The sequence below is a fragment of the Manacus candei genome, unplaced genomic scaffold (genome assembly GCF_025592945.1).
Source record: "Manacus candei isolate 608988 ecotype Guabito, Panama unplaced genomic scaffold, ASM2559294v1 h1tg000043l, whole genome shotgun sequence".
Taxonomy (NCBI): domain Eukaryota; kingdom Metazoa; phylum Chordata; class Aves; order Passeriformes; family Pipridae; genus Manacus; species Manacus candei.
Window position 1 is genome coordinate 13,071,970 of NW_026138091.1, and position 13,643 is coordinate 13,085,612.

General features: G+C 35.6%; 1 protein-coding gene across 2 annotated transcripts in view; it reads right to left on the reverse strand.

Annotated features, from left to right (window-relative positions):
• IMMP2L (inner mitochondrial membrane peptidase subunit 2) overlaps nt 1-13,643 on the reverse strand; it is a 427,044-nt gene that overhangs the window by 63,089 nt on the left and 350,312 nt on the right. The gene's annotated exons all lie outside the window — the stretch shown is intronic.

Consider the following 13,643-nt stretch of genomic DNA (forward strand, 5'->3'; position numbering starts at 1 on the left):
CTGTTCAGCCTGGAGAAGAAGAGACTGAGGGGAGATCTCATCACAGTCTACAACTTCCTTGTGAGAGGAAGAGGAGGGGCAGGCACTGATCTCTTCTGTATGGTGATCAGTGACAGAACCCAAGGGAATGGCCTGAAGTTGTGTCAGGGAAGGTTTAGGTTGCATATTATAAAAAGGGTTCTTCACCCAGAGGGTGGTTGGACAGTGGAATAGGCTCCCCATGGAAGTGGTCACAGCACCAAGCCTGATGGAGTTCAAAAAGCGTTTGGATGATACTCGCAGGCACATGGTGTGACTCTTGGGGAGGGTCCTGCGCAGGGCTAAGAGTTGGATGATCCTTGTGGGTCCCTTCCAACTCAGCATATTCTGTGATATTCCATGATAAAACTCAATGCAAGAAGATTTAAAAAAGACAAGCCCAATATGCTCTTATCACCTTGAACTAATTTCACACTTCTCTAAAGCTTTTTTTAATATGTCTACAGGAACAGTATTTTTAACATTTGTAATTAATATTATTATTGGGTTTATTTCTTATTTATGGATTTCTTTACAGTTGTTTTAGCCAGCAATAAAAGATCATTGTGTTCTACCGAAGTGCTATGTATTTGTAACACCTTTCCCCCACCAAACACAAGAAGAGATAGAAAAAGTTTTATTCTTCATTTAACAGTAGTCACACAAAGATAAGACTGACATTTGGACTGAATTTCACAAATGCCTGTAAATAAACCTTTTTCAGCACATCTGTTCCCTTAAACAATCATGCTTTCTATTTTAGGAGGAGAGGGATTCAGTGCATTCTCTTCCATAACATACGTCACAGATACCTCCTTTGCCTCTTGTATTACCTTAGCTCATTAGACAAGAGTATGAATGACCCAGGGAGGGAGTATAATAATTAGGATATGGTATAAAAGGGCAAGCAGAATCTGAGGGCATTTTGCTTGTGCTACTGAAAGAATACAAACTTTTGATGCAGCCCAACATCAGCATTCTTCCAGTCACTGCAACTACTGATTGTTTCTCTTTGGTCACCAGATTATTTCATCTGTACAATTAACTTTATGTCACCCTCCATGACTTATCTTTCCCTCCTCTATTCATCTATTTTGACTTCTTGCCTGAGCCTTGCTTTTGAGGTGCCCAGCTTTACTGAACAGCCTTCTCTGTTAGCCATCTTTCTCCCGACAATTTTTCCTCATTTCTTGCTTCTATCCTTCAATTTCAATTTCAAAAATCTATGCACATAATACAAACAAAGGACCTGGAAAGAGGAAGCAAGCTATATTTTTATAGATAGACTTAAAAATTACAATTATAATAACAGAAGAGACAGCCAAACTTGAAATTGCAATGTAGTATCGTTGCATATTTCATTCTCCAATCCACCCTCCATAAACTTACATTGTCACAAGTAAAATCAGACTGTTAGCTATCCCTTTTTCACCTGAGAATGACTTTATCTAGTGCTCTATAAATGCAAAAAAATTAAAAAGCTAGGATTTCAGCCTTGAAAATGACAGTGAAAAATAGAAAAGAACAAAAAAGAAAGCAAAATGAGGGGGAAGAGCAAAACAGGCATTCAACACACAGGGAAAATATGAGATATGTTTTAGTCGCAGCTTCACAGTACTGATAGTACTTTGAAACAAGAACAAATGGGGGAATAAATAAGACCAAGTTGGAAGTCTGCATTGGAAAGAGAGAGAAGGAAGTGGATTTTGTAGGAAGAGATTTATGATGTTCTAAGTGTTTTATAAGTATGGACTATGAAGTTTAAAGAGGATTTTCTACAATAACCTAATTCCCAACTGAGCCAATTTTCTAAATTCATTCACATTCCTGTCAGTTTGACTGTGTTGGTCTCGATGAAAGCTTTTTTTTCCATCAAAGCATCCCCCACTTTACTGCCCCTCCAAGACAAACCATGACCACTAAAAAATAGCTATGAATATTTCAAAGAACTAAATGGCATGGATGGATTAATATTTTAATTCAAGTTATGCTTGCCTTTTATCAAGATGTAACTTTGAACATAATAAATTCTGTTTAAAGAACCAAAGGCTTTCATATTCTATATTTTGCCTCCTTTTTCATTATTTATTTCAAGTGTTTTTCTAAACAGTAGTATGTTTATGAACATAGCCAATGGCATGCCAAAAGCAGAGAATGAAACTAAGCTTGTACCCAGCCTGCTCCTCTGATAAATTTTCAGTCTCTAAACCAAAGAAGAATTCCTTTTAACTTAGCCTGTTTTAAAAGTTTGTGCCATAACTTTCTTTTCTTCAAGTGACAGATTTAGAGCATTGTACAGTATTTACCAAAAAAAAAAAAAAAAAAAAAAAAGAAGAAATATTTTCTCGAGGCTGGCTATAGGTGACAGCTGAATTATAGCAGTCTGGCCAGTATATGCTACTGGGAGTGTTCACAAGACTAGAATTCAATAGGACTGAGTGATTCACTCACCTCTTTTTGTGATATGATCATATTTATTTCCAGGAATTCATTGATAATAAAGCGTAGGTATTTCATCTTATAGAAACAAAATGATTTATAAGGTTACCAACTAAAAAAGACTGCACTACAAACCAATTTGGACACACAGGTAAAATTTTCTAAACTTAAAAAAGGCAAGATTGAACTACAGAAGCATGAATTTTGCATTTCTATCACAGAGAGTTAATATTTCTGATAATAACCTTCTGAAAATTTCTTAATACTTTTTTCACTTAGTAGCTCTTTCAGTTTTTATTTTGTTCACTTCATTGCATCATATTGGGATTTAGTTAATTTAATTCATTTGTTGGTAACCTGGGCTGTATTAGACAAAGTACTGTCAGCCTGTCAAGGGAGATCATCCTTTTCCTGTGCTCAGCAATGGTCAGACACGTCTGGGCCCAGTGCTGGGCTTCTCTTCAGTACAAGAGACATGGATATACTGGAAAGAGTCCAAGGGAGAGTTATAAGGATAATTAAGAGACAGGAGCATCTCTCCTGTGAGGAAAGGGTGAGAAAGCTGGGACCGTTCAGCCTGAAGAAGGTTTTATTCTGTTTTTAAAATCACATTATGCTAGCAATAAGAAATAGTGTCTCATGCTGATGAGAGCTACAGTGAAAATGAGGCCTTGCTGGATATAACTTGAAAAGTAGAGCAAAGTAAAATAGTTCAGCTAACAAAAAACTCCATTCCAAACTCTTGGCCTATCTTTGAAGCTGAAACAATTACAGGCAACAGCAATATTCTTGCAGTAGCATTCAGTTCTAATATTGAGGCAGGATATTCTAACACTACTATGGTAAATATTGCATCTCTATCAGCAATTGATGGTCTAAAGATTTTCCCTTTGAAGATTATAGAATCATAGAAAGGCTGAGGTTGGAAGGGACTTCTGGAGGTCACCTGGTCCAATGTCCGTGCTCAAGCAGGGCCACCTAGAGACAGTTGCAAAGGACCATGTCCAAATGGTTTTTTAATATCTCCAGGAATGGAGATTCCTCAACCTCCCCGGTCAACCTCTCGCTTCCTCTGGAAACACACCAACTACCAAGCAAATTCCAAGACCTATTTTTTTCCCTCCAATGTTACATACTTTATTCCTTTTGTTAAGATGCAACATTCTATAAAACCTAGATATTTTTATGTCTTTCAACACAAATTCTTACTTCAGGTAGAGGTAAATATGAGTTAAATGTGAAGCAGCACAGATCTCCACAGGACTGTGGAGATTTTTCAGCAATGAAATATCTGATTGCACTTTTGAGACCAAGTATCTATCACTACATTGTATTTCATCTCTTCCTCAGCCTTTTTTACTGTGAAGTTAGAGATTTGACTTCTGTAATTTTTTAAAAATATATTTAAACCTAATTTGATACATAAACCCTCTTGTATGAAAAATTATATAACATTGACTTCTTGTTTGCAACAGTGAATAACAGATATTCTTGCAGCAAAAAAGTATTTTTAGAATAAAGAAAAAAATGAACCTATTTTATTCTACAATACTAGATTTCCAAACTGTCATATATGCCTGTACACACTTAGAAACCTAAATTATAAGTAATTCATGAATCCTTTGTCTTTTCATACTTCTTAGCATAGCAACAGAAACTCGCGGATATTCTAGGTTCATTAGTTGTGACTGTTCTGTTTCACAAAGTATAAAACCTTCCACTTAAGACACCACTGTGGCTTGGCAGTCTGAGAAACTGAAAGACTTGCTACATGGTATAAATTAGTACAATAAGGTGGGTCACAATTTGCTTATGGTTTCTTCTGTCTTGTTTTTGGTTTGCTCAGGCCTCACAAGTTATCAGACTCACAGAATAAGATGCCTTGCATATACGGGCCCACAACAAACACATCTGCATATCGGCATGCACAGCAATATGTTCCAGTTATGCCAAACTGTATGACAGAAGAGGGTTTATGGAACTTGAGGCTGTCAGGGAATGTGCTACCACAAGACAGTTTCAGTGCATTGCTGCTGTCGTCTTTCTTCTCTGGTATAGTCCTCTGCTGAAAAATACAGGCAGCTCCCATGGAGGGAGAAAACATATGTATCTCACAGCTGGTTGTAGAAATCAGGAAGACTTTAAAATCCTCATTCTGTTTTGCTGTTATTTTGAAGTAGAAACTACTTTCTTCCACTAGACTTTATTCAAGCCAATTGAAAATTCCAGTGTCATCTTTCTAAATACAAACTTACAATACAGCCATTAATATCTGCTATTTGTGTGGAATACCTTGTCACTGAACTGTTTACAGAGTAGAGTGCTAACTACCACTTCTAGTAGAGCTCTTCATCCTGAACTATTATACAAAGGTCAGACTATAAGAAATATAGTTATGTGTTCATGCCTCCCCATTCTTCTATAGATCTTTCTGCACTTATCAGATATTTACTTTGCTACTGAACACTGAAAGGTCATTTAGAATTAGTACTGTACTTCAAGGTAGCTCCTCAGCCACTTCAGCTTATGCCGAATTGGGCATAGTCTCATGTAGTCATGGCCAGACTACAACACAAAGGACCCTTTTACATCCTTTGATGTGGAATCAGTACATGCGTATTGTATTGATGCTGAGAGTAGAAGGCTTGGCTTAAATATCAGTTGGTCACAGCTGTTATCTACATATTTCCACAATCTTAAAGAAAAAATTTAATATTTTTTGCTGCTTGTTTCCAAATCTTTCTCACTGCATTTAAAGCAAACATAGGGTGCATTAGTTTTTCTCACAGTCATTTCAAAATAGGTGAGCAATAACTGCACATGAAAGTGCTCTGAAAAGTTTGAGAAGTTTATCTTAAATAAACAGTCAAAATATGTTTAAAATTAAAGAAAATACAATATTAAATTAAAATTAAATAAATAAAAAATGCACTGACCATGTCAGCTTCTCTTGCTCTTTGATAATTTAGAAAAAAAAGACTACTCTCATGCACATTTCAGATGTGGCACATGCAAATATAAGGTAAAATAGGAAAACACTCTATTTTCATCTACCTTGCGAGTATTTCCTTCATAATCATCAGGAACCTTTCTTGCATAGTCTGAACTTAAAGGATAGACAAGTCTTTAATGTATATGAGACCTGTACGTTAAAGTTTACCATGAAAGAGAAAATCATTACAATCCCCAGGAAAGGGTCTGAGAGTGGCAGTCAATGACAAGTCAACACTGTAATACTTGCAAAACAGCAAATCTCATTCTTGTCTGTTTTAAAAATGGAATTGTGCATGACACACAGAAGCCACTAATTTTCCTCTATGCATCATTCCTAAGGTTTCCCCCACAGAAGTGCTCACAGTTACATACAATACTAAGAAAGAAGCACATAATTTGTGAAAGAAATCAAGAGTAGATGACCACAAATGATAATTTCCTCAGGACATCTTTGATATCAAAAACCTGAAAAAAAAGAAACTTATCAGAAAAAAAAATACCACAAATGGTAACACAAAAACTAACTTCAGCTCAAAGAAGTAATAAACTTTGACTCACAAATATAAATTCTATTTTGCAGTATGCAGTTTTACCTCCATATTTTCTAAAGGAACACATTATCCTTACGTAGTTCAATTTGAAAAGAATAAAAAAAAAAAAATTATACAGTAAACGAGAATTTGTGTAGGGTTTTACAAAAATAGCAAATGAACTGTTTTACCTGGGTGACTCACAAAGAAAACTCAGAGTGAAAACTAAAACCCTACTGCCACAGGACTTGATAAAGGTCTTGGTGTGGAATCTCTTGTAAATGAACTATACCCAAAATATTATGGGTACTTGCCCATCCGTAATCCCCAAAGGCACATAAAGAAAGTTATGCTGTAGGTGCTAAGTAGTCTTTTCACTGCTTTTCAAATCACTCTTTCTTTATGCACATTGTCCTATCTTTGAATCAGTTGAATAGGAAGTTGCTGGAGAAAACATTTCCACAATTAATCTCTTGTTTGTTTGAGCATAATTGCATGTCATGAAACACTCACTGAACATAATTAGCTCCTTTACACTACTAATCCAAAATTTTCTGGATTAAAATATTGATTTGCCAGATGGTAAGAAACAGCAGGCTATCTCACCAACTGGGAAATCTGAGTTCAGGTTCGCAGGCCACGGAACTGCAATGGCTGTCTATAACAAAAGGATACAGGGAGCCCCTCAGGGTAGGGAGGGAAGACTGCCAGTTGGATGGCTTTGCTAAAGACACACAGTTCTTCCCTATCTGATAGGAAGAGTTTTAGCATGAGGAACACAGTTGGGTAGGAGACAAAGCAAAGGCATCCAGTAAAAGAAGCCATTTTAACTGCACTGAGGTCACAGAGGTGGTCATTAGAAGACTATTACAGGTTGCTTATTCTTGTTTTTTTTTCCTTTTTTCCACTCTTGCTTCCTTCTCTTCACTGCCTCTCTGTCCTTTGCCCATTCAGTGTCCATGGTGCTACCTCTGCATGAAGAACTGTTCACCTACATGTACGGAAAACAAAACAAACCACAAAAAAATGGAATGACACACAAAATTTCTGCTAAACTGGCAGAGATCAACAGAGGAGAATATATTGACCCCATATTTGTTCATTTACAATTTTGTGTTATGCTGTTTTGTTGTGCAACCTTGTAGATGAGGTTCTGTGAAGTACTTAAGAGAAGGTAGTTTTAGATGAGGCAGGTGATGGAAGAAAGCTATAACTGAAAATCAATACAGTAGTCCTGCAAACTGAATTCCTTGCCAAAGTAGGACACTGAGCTTAAGAGATCAGGAGGGATGAGTCAGACTGCAACTTTCTCTGAAAGTCCTTCTACCAATATTTTATGTTTCTGTAAGTTGCATGTTATTTTTTAAGGCAGGTAGGAATAAAACTGCTTCTTTAAGAAAGGCAAAAAAGCTCCATGACAGAATGGAGAGGCCAGCTGCTTCCAAAGGGCAAGTAAGCTGGAAGATGAAGAAGGCAACACCTGGGCAGGGTGCTCTGGGCCAGAAAGTGCACTCAGGGAACTGGTAAACCCAGAAATAAGACCTACATATGTCTCTTCATTTTTTTAAACATAATTTTAATCACAGATGAAAACCAGCAAACGTATTGTTCCAAGTCACTGCAAGTCCTTTAAGACAACTAGGAAAAGAAATCTCAAAGGGTTTCATTTTATCAATATGATCTAAAAACTAAGTTTAGTAGATTATGCAGTGCAATGAGTTGCCAAAATTCTGAACAGAAAGTCAGCATGGCTTTTGGCCTAGACCTAATGTAGTGTTCCGTAGGAGTTCATGTTTTCACCACAGTCCACACAGATGCCCCTTTGCATCCTTGCCTACAGGTGTGATGTACACCACTAGAATGGTGGGGCACCCGTCATAAACCTGGGTCAAATTATGGCCTTGCTATGTCTGCCTGTGAAGGGTTTATTACACCTGTGCTATAATCATAAGAACGATAACAACAATACTAATAATAAAAATATGATTAAGGTCAATCTTCATTTTACATATCATAAGACTCCAACAACTTTGCTAGAGCATTACGTTTTGCTAATACACAGCAGTATTTCATCTGTTTTCCAAACAGTGATGCCATTTAACTGACTTCCACATTTAATCCTTTATCTTCTCCTATTTTGTATTCTACTACTGAAAATGTTTTTTCTGTGGTGAAGAAGAATGTAAATTTTGCAGTAGCAGCAGCAAGGAAATTAAAACATGGAAAGTTTTATGAATTAAATATGAAACTGGTTAATGCAATCAGTTCTGTACTATTTACATTATTTATTTTATTAAATTAATTTGACTGTAGCTCAGTTTCCAGGGTGGTAAATTTTTATATCAAAGACACAGTAGGACACTGTAAGAGAAGTGGAAGAGAAGTTGATGGCTTTGTAGCTGAGCAGAGAGTATTTGGGATTTGACAAAGAAGATCCCAAATCTCCTTTGCTTGGGGTTAGGGGATACACACATTTTGGAAATTTTGGCTACTTTGATGAACAGGATGATAGCTTACAGTGTTGACAATCTGTGAGCATTGGGCTACAAAACTGAAACCTAAAAGAAGAGGAGGAGCAATTACACTTTCTCATGTCATGCCTTAGGTCTTTCCATGAACTAAAACATCATTGCAATGGTCACATAGCATTTCCATTTTGAAATCTCCTTTTGACGTATTATCCCCAAGAGATACTGTAACAGATGGCTATTCAACAAACATACAGTCTTCCAACCCATATGCCTTATCCCCAGCTACACTTCAGAAACCAGTAAGGGAAAGTGTAAAAAATTCCTCTCGGTCCTACATCAGCAAAGCTTGTAAAATTCTGCTCCTAAAGCAATATAAATCCCCGTTTAATTATTTTTAAAGCATTCTACTCATTATATACTCACCACTTTTTCAAGATTATCTTGCAGAGGATATTTTTCTGCACTTTGGAGACTGGTTGTTTAAAAAAAAGCTACTTATACAATTAATCTGTTGATTATCCGTCCAACCATCCATCTGTGCTTCTCCTCCAAACATAAACTTTCCAAAATGTTATTATACAGAAAATATTAAAGTCTCATTTCCTGTTAAATAATTGTTGCTAGTATGTTGTTCATATTTCTCATGAGGACTAATGGTACTATCACAGCATTTCTCCTTCCAAACAGAGAGGTCAGCTTCTTTAAGCAATTTTCAAGGAATTGTAGTCAGAATAAAAGGTTTCCCAGCAGGAAAAAGACTGGCATAGAAATATTTAAACACAGATCCACTGTGGGGAACAGAAGCTAAAGAATGCATGGTCACAATTTAGGACATTTTTAATGAGTGATATGTATGAATTTACTAATTTCTAAATGGTAAGAATCATTTTTGGTGACCAAAGTATTTGAACACTACTCAGCGGAATGTATCAATTATTTATGGATATTTGGATAAATTTATCCCAATATACAGAAGTTTATTTCTTTTATGATCAATTAAACAGAAAGTTTCTTGAAGGAGACAATTACTTTATATTTTCAAAATACATAGTACAGCAATAACATAAATGTATGTTGCTCAATCTGACAGAATTAAAAGTGGGTGGATAAAAAGATAGCTGTAAGATGTTTGTGAAGTATAAAGACAGCATCACACTAAAACTATTTCAGATTTTCTTGAAAACATGACTTAAAAGCTGTCTAAAAAATCACAGACAAACGGCAGCATAGCAGCATCTAATAAAGGATGCTAAAGGGTGCTAAAGGAGCCAGGAGATGGTCATCTGGCTTCTGCTGCTGGGAACTTCAGTGAAATTCCTGTGGAGAATTTGTGAGGATCTCTGCCTTGTACTGACCATCACTGAATTTACATTTACAAATCTTCATTTGTAATAATATCATCAGTAATTTCTTGTTTGTATATCATCTGTGTACTTTTAAAATAATGCCTTAATAAATAATAGCAATAATTATTCAGCTAAAAAAAAAGCCCATGTCCCAGATTAAAACATTCCTCCAAAATAGCAGCTAAGACCAAGGAGGAGTCCCTCAGCTGACGGCTGAAAATATGGAAAATTATCAAACCTGAGATCAAAAGACATCTGATCTTTTAAAAGGTCTGCCCTTCAAAGAGAAAAGGGGAAGCTGTCAGCTACAACTGACAAGCACGGGCTGAACAAAAGCATCTGCATACAGTAGAGAAATGAATAGCACTTAAAAATTACTGAGAAAGCATAGTTCGGGCAGGATTAATGCATGTGTCTCCATTTTGGCTGCTGCAGCACTCAAAGTAAAAACTGACAAATTGTTCCTAACGAATGGTAACATGACTACCAAAGGTGCAAACAATGGACATCGGACATAGGATACCCAAGTGATGCTATGCAGAACAAAATGAGAGCAAAGGACTGCAAACAGGCAACCTACTGATTACACAAGGAAGATGAATGGTAAAATCAAAAAAAAAAAAGACAAGCATGATGGAATCCTTCTTTTGGGAGCAGGATAAGGAAGGAAGACCAAATACAATTAAATTGCATGTAAGGAAAATTGCATGGAGTAAATATAATTTAGAATAGAATAGAGTAGAGTAGAATAGAATAGAATAGAATAGAATACAATACAATACAATACAATATTTCATTGGAAGGGACCTACAATGATCATCAAGTCCAACTGCCTGATGACTTCAGGGCTGACAAAAAGTTAAAGCATGTTATTAAGAAGATTCTCCAAATGCCTTTTGAATATTGTCACATGTAACCCCCAAGTAGCAGAAAAACATCAAGCACAAGGAGGAAAGATAGAGAAGAAGATAGACAAGTCCACTAAATAAGTGTCAGTATAAACACTAACACTTTTGTATACGTATTGCTGAGGGTTAATAACCTGTCAAATGAACTTCATTAGCATGAAGTGTGCTGTTAATAAACGAGTTTAATAACATTTTCATGTAAAGTTTAAAACTGGCCTCATGTGTCAGTTTTAAAAATACATCACAGCAATATCCAATGCCCTGAAAAATACCAACATACATCCTATATTTGAATCTGGACACATATTCATCTTCAGCAGTTTTTGACAGCAAAAGATGCATACAAGCCTACCTTACTGAAGGACTTGATATTTTTTTAATATAAACATATAACTCAAACTATTCAAAACACTTTAAAACTCACAATCTAAGATATGACACCTTCCTTAACTTAGTAATTTTTATACAGCAGGAGTGGTAGCAGTAAGATTAGATCACTGTACAAAATTTTCCTTTATGATAAAAGTAACCTTTTGAAAGGGACACCCGAAGTTAAACCATATAAACCAAGAGCATTGTCCACACACTTGAACCCCTAGAGCTTGGGGCTATGACCACTTTCTTAGGAAGCATGTTCCAGCAACCGACCACCCTTCTAGTGAAGAGCCATTTCCTAATACCAAGTCTGAACTTCATCTGATGCAGCTTTAAGCCATTCCGTCATATCCATTATTTGTGTAAGAAGAGGAATGTTTAGAAGTTTGCTAAACAGAATGGAGAAGATGATTGAAAGGTATATTTCTCCTTTACAACCTCATATTACTGAAAGGTGAAAGTAAATGTAGACAAAATTGGTTATCTGCAATCTTTTGCAAATTTAATTGAGTTTGGACAAATTTCAAAAAAATCTCCAAAGGTATTCACACACAGTCCAAAGATAAAATGTCTTTTCTATCATAACATTCTTATTCTGATATTTATAGCTAACTAGATGTAAATTAAAAATACTGCAATAAAATTTAAAACGCTGTTATAAGATAATTCTTCTAAAACTTTCAGAAGATAAACAAAAAGAAAATGTTGGAAATTTGATATTTTACTAAAATGTTTTGACTACATATCTTCCCATAACAGATTTTTTTGCAAAGCTTCTTAATATTTTTACCAAGCAACATTGCCTCTCTTATTTTCATTCTCTTAGGAAACATACTTTTTAATTCTAATTTGAATTTCAATACAAAACATTTTCCAATATATGCAAATCCTGCATTACCACACTGTGCATTGTTAAATACCGTTTCAGTAGATCTTGTAAAACTGCCACACTGGCAGCATAAACCTCTTGTACACTACTTCTATAAATAAATCTCTGGAAAAGGTAAAATATTCTTTTTTTATTGCAGGAAATATGGAAGTGTATTAAACTCCTGAACTGAGATTTGGGTTAAGAAAATGCTAAGTACCTACTTTCACTATCAGCTAAGATAAAGGTTTAGTATGAATCATGTGCACTTTAAACAGTACTGACAAGAACAATGTATTATTAAGCACTGAACTCTGCCATGGCAAATAATATTTATCTGACAAAATATAACGAGTGAGTGACATTTTCTATATTAATGTCATGTTTCATCATTTTAGAAAATATATTTTCTTAATTCCTACAGAGTGTCTAAGGTATTTGAAGCTTTAGCAGATGTATGAACATACACTCTGTTCTGAACATCTCACTTGACTGACTCACATTGGAGAATAAAATACTTGGGGAGTCAAATGCACATGATAGAATAAAGGGGAAATTAAAAAGTAGTATAAATATCTGTAATGTAAAGTCATGATGTAAATCCAAAAAAAAAAAAAAAAGATTCTTCAGACAGAATATAGTGGAATAAACTGAGAACCATAGGCAATATTTGAAAGTTAGTCCACAAGACCCCCAAACTTCTTACAGCTCAAAGTGAATTCCCAGTCTCAAGGTCTGAGAACTGCTATTTCCATTTGGAAGAATAAGAAGTGTTCCTCAAGAGACAGACAACTGAGCTCCCTTTCTGATCTCCCTGTGGTTATGATACATGATTAAGAACTGTCTCTGCTTCCATTTCAGCAATGCATGAAGTTCATTGTAAAAAAGAAATGTATTTTCTTTTATTACTGGAAAAAAAGGAAGGGAGAAAAAAGTGAAAGGAAGGAAAGAAAACATGAGGGAGAAAAGTAAAAAGTGGGTTAGTTGTTTTTTTAATCAATGCAGGTCTCAAGAGTGAGTCTTAGGTTCAAAGTTCACCAGACTTCAGTAAATGCCATGATTTTCTTTGGAAGATTCATGAATGAAAAGAATCATATATGCAGCATCACTAAAGGTTAGACCCTTATTAAGTGTCTTTTTACAATTACAGATTTAAATGTACACCTTACCTTACCCCTTCATTATTTAAAAAATCTTTTTGCACAGCATTTTTTTAAATAGCATATTTTGAGCTTTTGTTAGGACCTTCTCACGCGTTTTTAGTTTGCCAATAATTCTCCCACTACTATGAGAACAGCACATACACATTTCAGATGTGCTGCTGACCACAGCGCTTGCCTTGGGACGGTCTATCAGCCTGCACTTGAAAGCGAACACTAGGAATTCGACAAATGTGTCAAAACAACCAAGAGGGAAATCATTAGACATAGATAGATAGATAGATAGATAGATAGATACCCATATGTATACTGCGAGATTAATGTGGAGGAAAGATGCAAATTTGACAGTTGTCAAGTTTCAGCTCCACAAAAAGGTAAACAACGTACATTAGCAATGCCAAATCTACATGGAGTTTATAGAGAGTTTATACTCTCTAAAGCATATGGGAATTGCTACATTTAGTAATGAAAAATAATTCAATATCTGCAGTGCTTTGCTTCTTTGTCTTCTCTTCAGAAATGGCTAAGAGCACA